Here is a 9,630-nt window from a genome sequence, read left to right on the forward strand (position 1 = left end):
ATGACCTGATTAGAGGAAAAATCAAGTTAGTACATTTCAAACATGAAAAAGGTCATTTTACACTCAACATGAAAAACCAAATTCCAAAAGTATAAAACATACAAAAATGCTTACCAAAGAGAGGAAATGTATCACGCTCAGCACCCTCCTCACGCCCTGTGGTGCAACAGATGTCCCTTTCTCCTAAAATGTACTCAATGGGACCATAACGTTGCAACCACACACAAGATGACCTGCTGAGAGGAACAATCAAGTTAGTACATTTCAAACATGAAAAAGGTCATTTTATACTCAACATGAAAAACCAAATTTCCAAAGGTATAAAACATACAAAAATGCTTACCAAAGAGAGGAAATGTATCACGCTCAGCACCCTCCTCACACCCTGTGGTGCAACAGATGTCCCTTTCTCCAAAATTGTACTCAATGGGACCGTAACTTTGCAACCACACACAAGATGACCTGCTGAGAGGAACAATCAAGTTAGTACATTTGAAACATGAAAAAAGTCATTTTATACTCAACATGAAAAACCAAAATTCCAAAAGTATAAAGCATACAAAAATGCTTACCAAAGAGAGGAAATGTATCACGCTCAGCACCCTCCTCACGCCCTGTGGTGCAACAGATGTCCCTTTCTCCAAAAATGTACTCAATGGGACCGTAACGTTGCAACCACACACAAGATGACCTGCTGAGAGGAACAATCAAGTTAGTACATTTCAAACATGAAAAAGGTCATTTTATACTCAACATGAAAATCCAAAATTCCAAAAGTATAAAACATACAAAAATGATTACCAAAGAGAGGAAATGTATCACGCTCAGCACCCTCCTCACGCCCTGTGGTGCAACAGATGTCCCTTTGTCCAAAATTGTACTCAATGGGACCGTAACGTTGCAACCACACACAAGATGACCTGCTGAGAGGAAAAATCAAGTTAGTACATTTCAAACATGAAAAAGGTCATTTTATACTCAACATGAAAAACCAAAATTCCAAAAGTATAAAACATACAAAAATGCTTACCAAAGAGAGGAAATGTATCACGCTCAGCACCCTCCTCACGCCCTGTGGTGCAACAGATGTCCCTTTCTCCAAAAATGTACTCAATGGGACCGTAACGTTGCAACCACACACAAGATGACCTGCTGAGAGGAAAAATCAAGTTAGTACATTTCAAACATGAAAAAGGTCATTTTATACTCAACATGAAAATCCGAAATCCCAAAAGTAAAAAAAAAAAAAATACAAAAATGCTTACCAAAGAGAGGAAATGTATCACGCTCAGCACCCTCCTCCCGCACTGTGGTGGAACAGATGTCCCTTTCTCCAAAAATGAACTCAATGGGACCGTATCGTTACAACCACACACAAGATGACCTGCTGAGAGGAAAAATCAAGTTAGTACATTTCAAACATGAAAAAGGTCATTTTATACTCAACATGAAAAACCAAAATTCCAAAAGTATAAAACATACAAAAATGCTTACCAAAGAGAGGAAATGTATCACGCTCAGCACCCTCCTCATGTCCTGTGGTGCAACAGATGCCCCTTTCTCCAAAACTGTACTCAATGGGACCGTAACGTTGCTACCACACACACGATGACCTGCTGAGAAAAAAAATCAAGTTAGTACATTTCAAACATGAAAAAGGTCATTTTATACTCAACATGAAAAACCAAATTCCAAAAGTATAAAACATACAAAAATGCTTACCAAAGAGAGGAAATGTATCACGCTCAGCATCCGCCTCACGCCCTGTGGTGCAACAGATGTCCCTTTCTCCAAAAATGTACTCAATGGGACCGTAACGTTCCAACCACACACAAGATGACCTGCTGAGAGGAAAAATCAAGTTAGTACATTTCAAACATGAAAAAGGTCATTTTATACTCAACATGAAAAACCAAATTTCCGGAGGTATAAAACATACAAAAATGCTTACCAAAGAGAGGAAATGTATCACGCTCAGCACCCTCCTCACGCCCTGTGAAGCAACAGATGTCCCTTTCTCCAAAATTGTACTCAATGGGACCGTAACGTTGCAACCACACACAAGATGACCTGCTGAGAGGAACAATCAAGTTAGTACACATCAAACATGAAAAAGGTCATTTTATACTCAACCTGAAAAACCAAAATTCCAAAAGTATAAAACACACAAAAATGCTTACCATAGAGAGGAAATGTATCACGCTCAGCACCCTCCTCACGCCCTGTGGTGCAACAGATGTCCCTTTCTCCAAAAATGTACTCAATGGGACCGTAATGTTGCAACCACACAAAAGATGCCCTGCTGAGAGGAACAATCAAGTTAGTACATTTCAAACATGAAAAAGGTCATTTTATACTCAACATGAAAAACCAAAATTCCAAAAGTATAAAACATACAAAAATGCTTACCAAAGAGAGGAAATGTATCACGCTCAGCACCCTCCTCACGCCCTGTGGTGCAACAGATGTCCCTTTGTCCAAAATTGTTCTCAATGGGACCGTAACGTTGCAACCACACACAAGTTGACCTGCTGAGAGGAAAAATCAAGTTAGTACATTTCAAACATGAAAAAGGTCATTTTATACTCAACATGAAAAACCAAAATTCCAAAAGTATAAAACATACAAAAATGCTTACCAAAGAGAGGAAATGTATCACGCTCAGCACCCTCCTCACGCCCTGTGGTGCAACAGATGTCCCTTTCTCCAAAAATGTACTCAATGGGACCGTAATGTTGCAACCACACACAAGATGACCTGCTGAGAGGAAAAATCAAGTTAGTACCTTCCAAACATGAAAAAGGTCATTTTATACTCAACATGAAAAACCAAAATTCCAAAAGTATAAAACATACAAAAATGCTTACCAAAGAGAGGAAATGTATCACGCTCAGCACCCTCCTCACACCCTGTGGTGCAACAGATGTCCCTTTCTCCAAAATTGTACTCAATGGGACCGTAACGTTGCAACCACACACAAGATGACCTGCTGAGAGGAACAATCAAGTTAGTACATTTCAAACATGAAAAAGGTCATTTTATACTCAACATGAAAAACCAAAATTCCAAAAGTATAAAACATACAAAAATGCTTACCAAAAAGAGGAAATGTATCACGCTCAGCACCCTCCTCACGCCCTGTGGTGCAACAGATGTCCCTTTCTCCAAAAATGTACTCAATGGGACCGTAATGTTGCAACCACACACAAGATGACCTGCTGAGAGGAAAAATCAAGTTAGTACCTCCAAACATGAAAAAGGTCATTTTATACTCAACATGAAAAACCAAAATTCCAAAAGTATAAAACATACAAAAATGCTTACCAAAGAGAGGAAATGTATCACGCTCAGCACCCTCCTCACGCCCTGTGGTGCAACAGATGTCCCTTTCTCCAAAAATGTACTCAATGGGACCGTAATGTTGCAACCACACACAAGATGACCTGCTGAGAGGAAAAATCAAGTTAGTATCTTCCAAACATGAAAAAGGTCATTTTATACTCAACATGAAAAACCAAAATTCCAAAAGTATAAAACATACAAAAATGCTTACCAAAGAGAGGAAATGTATCACGCTCAGCACCCTCCTCACACCCTGTGGTGCAACAGATGTCCCTTTCTCCAAAATTGTACTCAATGGGACCGTAACGTTGCAACCACACACAAGATGACCTGCTGAGAGGAACAATCAAGTTAGTACATTTCAAACATGAAAAAGGTCATTTTATACTCAACATGAAAATCCTAAATTCCAAAAGTATAAAACATACAAAAATGCTTACCAAAAAGAGGAAATGTATCACGCTCAGCACCCTCCTCACGCCCTGTGGTGCAACAGATGTCCCTTTCTCCAAAAATGTACTCAATGGGACCGTAATGTTGCAACCACACACAAGATGACCTGCTGAGAGGAAAAATCAAGTTAGTACCTTCCAATCATGAAAAAGGTCATTTTATACTCAACATGAAAAACCAAAATTCCAAAAGTATAAAACATACAAAAATGCTTACCAAAGAGAGGAAATGTATCATGCTCAGCACCCTCCTCACGCCCTGTGGTGCAACAGATGCCCCTTTCTACAAAAATGTACTCAATGGGACCGTAACGTTGCAACCACACACAAGATGACCTGCTGAGAGGAAAAATCAAGTTAGTACATTTCAGACATGAAAAAGGTCATTTTATACTCAACATGAAAAACCAAATTCCAAAAGTATAAAACATACAAAAATGCTTACCAAAAAGAGGAAATGTATCACGCTCAGCACCCTCCTCACACCCTGTGGTGCAACAGATGTCCCTTTCTCCAAAAATGTACTCAATGGGACCGTAATGTTGCAACCACACACAAGATGACCTGCTGAGAGGAAAAATCAAGTTAGTACCTTCCAAACATGAAAAAGGTCATTTTATACTCAACATGAAAAACCAAAATTCCAAAAGTATAAAACATACAAAAATGCTTACCAAAAAGAGGAAATGTATCACGCTCAGCACCCTCCTCACACCCTGTGGTGCAACAGATGTCCCTTTGTCCAAAATTGTACTCAATGGGACCGTAAAGTTGCAACCACACACAAGATGACCTGCTGAGAGGAAAAATCAAGTTAGTACATTTCAAACATGAAAAAGGTCATTTTATACTCAACATGAAAAACCAAATTCCAAAAGTATAAAACATACAAAAATGCTTACCAAAAAGAGGAAATGTATCACGCTCAGCACCCTCCTCACACCCTGTGGTGCAACAGATGTCCCTTTGTCCAAAAATGTACTCAATGGGACCGTAACGTTGCAACCACACACAAGATGACCTGCTGAGAGGAACAATCAAGTTAGTACATTTCAAACATGAAAAAGGTCATTTTATACTCAACATGAAAAACCAAAATTCCAAAAGTATAAAACATACAAAAATGCTTACCAAAAAGAGGAAATGTATCACGCTCAGCACCCTCCTCACGCCCTGTGGTGCAACAGATGTCCCTTTCTCCAAAAATGTACTCAATGGGACCGTAATGTTGCAACCACACACAAGATGACCTGCTGAGAGGAAAAATCAAGTTAGTACCTTCCAAACATGAAAAAGGTCATTTTATACTCAACATGAAAAACCAAAATTCCAAAAGTATAAAACATACAAAAATGCTTACCAAAAAGAGGAAATGTATCACGCTCAGCACCCTCCTCACACCCTGTGGTGCAACAGATGTCCCTTTGTCCAAAATTGTACTCAATGGGACCGTAACGTTGCAACCACACACAAGATGACCTGCTGAGAGGAACAATCAAGTTAGTACATTTCAAACATGAAAAAGGTCATTTTATACTCAACATGAAAAACCAAATTCCAAAAGTATAAAACATACAAAAATGCTTACCAAAAAGAGGAAATGTATCACGCTCAGCACCCTCCTCACGCCCTGTGGTGCAACAGATGTCCCTTTCTCCAAAAATGTACTCAATGGGACCGTAACGTTGCAACCACACAAAAGATGCCCTGCTGAGAGGAACAATCAAGTTAGTACATTTCAAACATGAAAAAGGTCATTTTATACTCAACATGAAAAACCAAAATTCCAAAAGTATAAAACATACAAAAATGCTTACCAAAGAGAGGAAATGTATCACGCTCAGCACCCTCCTCACGCCCTGTGGTGCAACAGATGTCCCTTTGTCCAAAATTGTTCTCAATGGGACCGTAACGTTGCAACCACACACAAGTTGACCTGCTGAGAGGAAAAATCAAGTTAGTACATTTCAAACATGAAAAAGGTCATTTTATACTCAACATGAAAAACCAAAATTCCAAAAGTATAAAACATACAAAAATGCTTACCAAAGAGAGGAAATGTATCACGCTCAGCACCCTCCTCACGCCCTGTGGTGCAACAGATGTCCCTTTCTCCAAAAATGTACTCAATGGGACCGTAATGTTGCAACCACACACAAGATGACCTGCTGAGAGGAAAAATCAAGTTAGTACCTTCCAAACATGAAAAAGGTCATTTTATACTCAACATGAAAAACCAAAATTCCAAAAGTATAAAACATACAAAAATGCTTACCAAAGAGAGGAAATGTATCACGCTCAGCACCCTCCTCACACCCTGTGGTGCAACAGATGTCCCTTTCTCCAAAATTGTACTCAATGGGACCGTAACGTTGCAACCACACACAAGATGACCTGCTGAGAGGAACAATCAAGTTAGTACATTTCAAACATGAAAAAGGTCATTTTATACTCAACATGAAAAACCAAAATTCCAAAAGTATAAAACATACAAAAATGCTTACCAAAAAGAGGAAATGTATCACGCTCAGCACCCTCCTCACGCCCTGTGGTGCAACAGATGTCCCTTTCTCCAAAAATGTACTCAATGGGACCGTAATGTTGCAACCACACACAAGATGACCTGCTGAGAGGAAAAATCAAGTTAGTACCTCCAAACATGAAAAAGGTCATTTTATACTCAACATGAAAAACCAAAATTCCAAAAGTATAAAACATACAAAAATGCTTACCAAAGAGAGGAAATGTATCACGCTCAGCACCCTCCTCACGCCCTGTGGTGCAACAGATGTCCCTTTCTCCAAAAATGTACTCAATGGGACCGTAATGTTGCAACCACACACAAGATGACCTGCTGAGAGGAAAAATCAAGTTAGTATCTTCCAAACATGAAAAAGGTCATTTTATACTCAACATGAAAAACCAAAATTCCAAAAGTATAAAACATACAAAAATGCTTACCAAAGAGAGGAAATGTATCACGCTCAGCACCCTCCTCACACCCTGTGGTGCAACAGATGTCCCTTTCTCCAAAATTGTACTCAATGGGACCGTAACGTTGCAACCACACACAAGATGACCTGCTGAGAGGAACAATCAAGTTAGTACATTTCAAACATGAAAAAGGTCATTTTATACTCAACATGAAAATCCTAAATTCCAAAAGTATAAAACATACAAAAATGCTTACCAAAAAGAGGAAATGTATCACGCTCAGCACCCTCCTCACGCCCTGTGGTGCAACAGATGTCCCTTTCTCCAAAAATGTACTCAATGGGACCGTAATGTTGCAACCACACACAAGATGACCTGCTGAGAGGAAAAATCAAGTTAGTACCTTCCAATCATGAAAAAGGTCATTTTATACTCAACATGAAAAACCAAAATTCCAAAAGTATAAAACATACAAAAATGCTTACCAAAGAGAGGAAATGTATCATGCTCAGCACCCTCCTCACGCCCTGTGGTGCAACAGATGCCCCTTTCTACAAAAATGTACTCAATGGGACCGTAACGTTGCAACCACACACAAGATGACCTGCTGAGAGGAAAAATCAAGTTAGTACATTTCAGACATGAAAAAGGTCATTTTATACTCAACATGAAAAACCAAATTCCAAAAGTATAAAACATACAAAAATGCTTACCAAAAAGAGGAAATGTATCACGCTCAGCACCCTCCTCACACCCTGTGGTGCAACAGATGTCCCTTTCTCCAAAAATGTACTCAATGGGACCGTAATGTTGCAACCACACACAAGATGACCTGCTGAGAGGAAAAATCAAGTTAGTACCTTCCAAACATGAAAAAGGTCATTTTATACTCAACATGAAAAACCAAAATTCCAAAAGTATAAAACATACAAAAATGCTTACCAAAAAGAGGAAATGTATCACGCTCAGCACCCTCCTCACACCCTGTGGTGCAACAGATGTCCCTTTGTCCAAAATTGTACTCAATGGGACCGTAAAGTTGCAACCACACACAAGATGACCTGCTGAGAGGAAAAATCAAGTTAGTACATTTCAAACATGAAAAAGGTCATTTTATACTCAACATGAAAAACCAAATTCCAAAAGTATAAAACATACAAAAATGCTTACCAAAAAGAGGAAATGTATCACGCTCAGCACCCTCCTCACACCCTGTGGTGCAACAGATGTCCCTTTGTCCAAAAATGTACTCAATGGGACCGTAACGTTGCAACCACACACAAGATGACCTGCTGAGAGGAACAATCAAGTTAGTACATTTCAAACATGAAAAAGGTCATTTTATACTCAACATGAAAAACCAAAATTCCAAAAGTATAAAACATACAAAAATGCTTACCAAAAAGAGGAAATGTATCACGCTCAGCACCCTCCTCACGCCCTGTGGTGCAACAGATGTCCCTTTCTCCAAAAATGTACTCAATGGGACCGTAATGTTGCAACCACACACAAGATGACCTGCTGAGAGGAAAAATCAAGTTAGTACCTTCCAAACATGAAAAAGGTCATTTTATACTCAACATGAAAAACCAAAATTCCAAAAGTATAAAACATACAAAAATGCTTACCAAAAAGAGGAAATGTATCACGCTCAGCACCCTCCTCACACCCTGTGGTGCAACAGATGTCCCTTTGTCCAAAATTGTACTCAATGGGACCGTAACGTTGCAACCACACACAAGATGACCTGCTGAGAGGAACAATCAAGTTAGTACATTTCAAACATGAAAAAGGTCATTTTATACTCAACATGAAAAACCAAATTCCAAAAGTATAAAACATACAAAAATGCTTACCAAAAAGAGGAAATGTATCACGCTCAGCACCCTCCTCATGCCCTGTGGTGCAACAGATGTCCCTTTCTCCAAAAATGTACTCAATGGGACCGTAATGTTGCAACCACACACAAGATGACCTGCTAAGAGGAAAAATCAAGTTAGTACCTTCCAAACATGAAAAAGGTCATTTTATACTCAACATGAAAAACCAAAATTCCAAAAGTATAAAACATACAAAAATGCTTACCAAAGAGAGGAAATGTATCACGCTCAGCACCCTCCTCACGCCCTGTGGTGCAACAGATGTCCCTTTCTCCAAAAATGTACTCAATGGGACCGTAATGTTGCAACCACACACAAGATGACCTGCTGAGAGGAAAAATCAAGTTAGTGCCTTCCAAACATGAAAAAGGTCATTTTATACTCAACATGAAAAACCAAAATTCCAAAAGTATAAAACATACAAAAATGCTTACCAAAAAGGGGAAATGTATCACGCTCAGCACCCTCCTCACACCCTGTGGTGCAACAGATGTCCCTTTGTCCAAAATTGTACTCAATGGGACCGTAACGTTGCAACCACACACAAGATGACCTGCTGAGAGGAAAAATCAAGTTAGTACATTTCAAACATGAAAAAGGTCATTTTATACTCAACATGAAAAACCAAATTCCAAAAGTATAAAACATACAAAAATGCTTACCAAAAAGAGGAAATGTATCACGCTCAGCACCCTCCTCACGCCCTGTGGTGCAACAGATGCCCCTTTCTACAAAAATGTACTCAATGGGACCGTAACGTTGCAACCACACACAAGATGACCTGCTGAGAGGAAAAATCAAGTTAGTACATTTCAAACATGAAAAAGGTCATTTTATACTCAACATGAAAAACCAAATTCCAAAAGTATAAAACATACAAAAATGCTTACCAAAAAGAGGAAATGTATCACGCTCAGCACCCTCCTCACGCCCTGTGGTGCAACAGATGTCCCTTTCTCCAAAAATGTACTCAATGGGACCGTAATGTTGCAACCACACACAAGATGACCTGCTGAGAGGAA

The sequence above is a fragment of the Schistocerca serialis genome, chromosome 8 (genome assembly GCF_023864345.2).
Source record: "Schistocerca serialis cubense isolate TAMUIC-IGC-003099 chromosome 8, iqSchSeri2.2, whole genome shotgun sequence".
NCBI classification, from domain to species: domain Eukaryota; kingdom Metazoa; phylum Arthropoda; class Insecta; order Orthoptera; family Acrididae; genus Schistocerca; species Schistocerca serialis.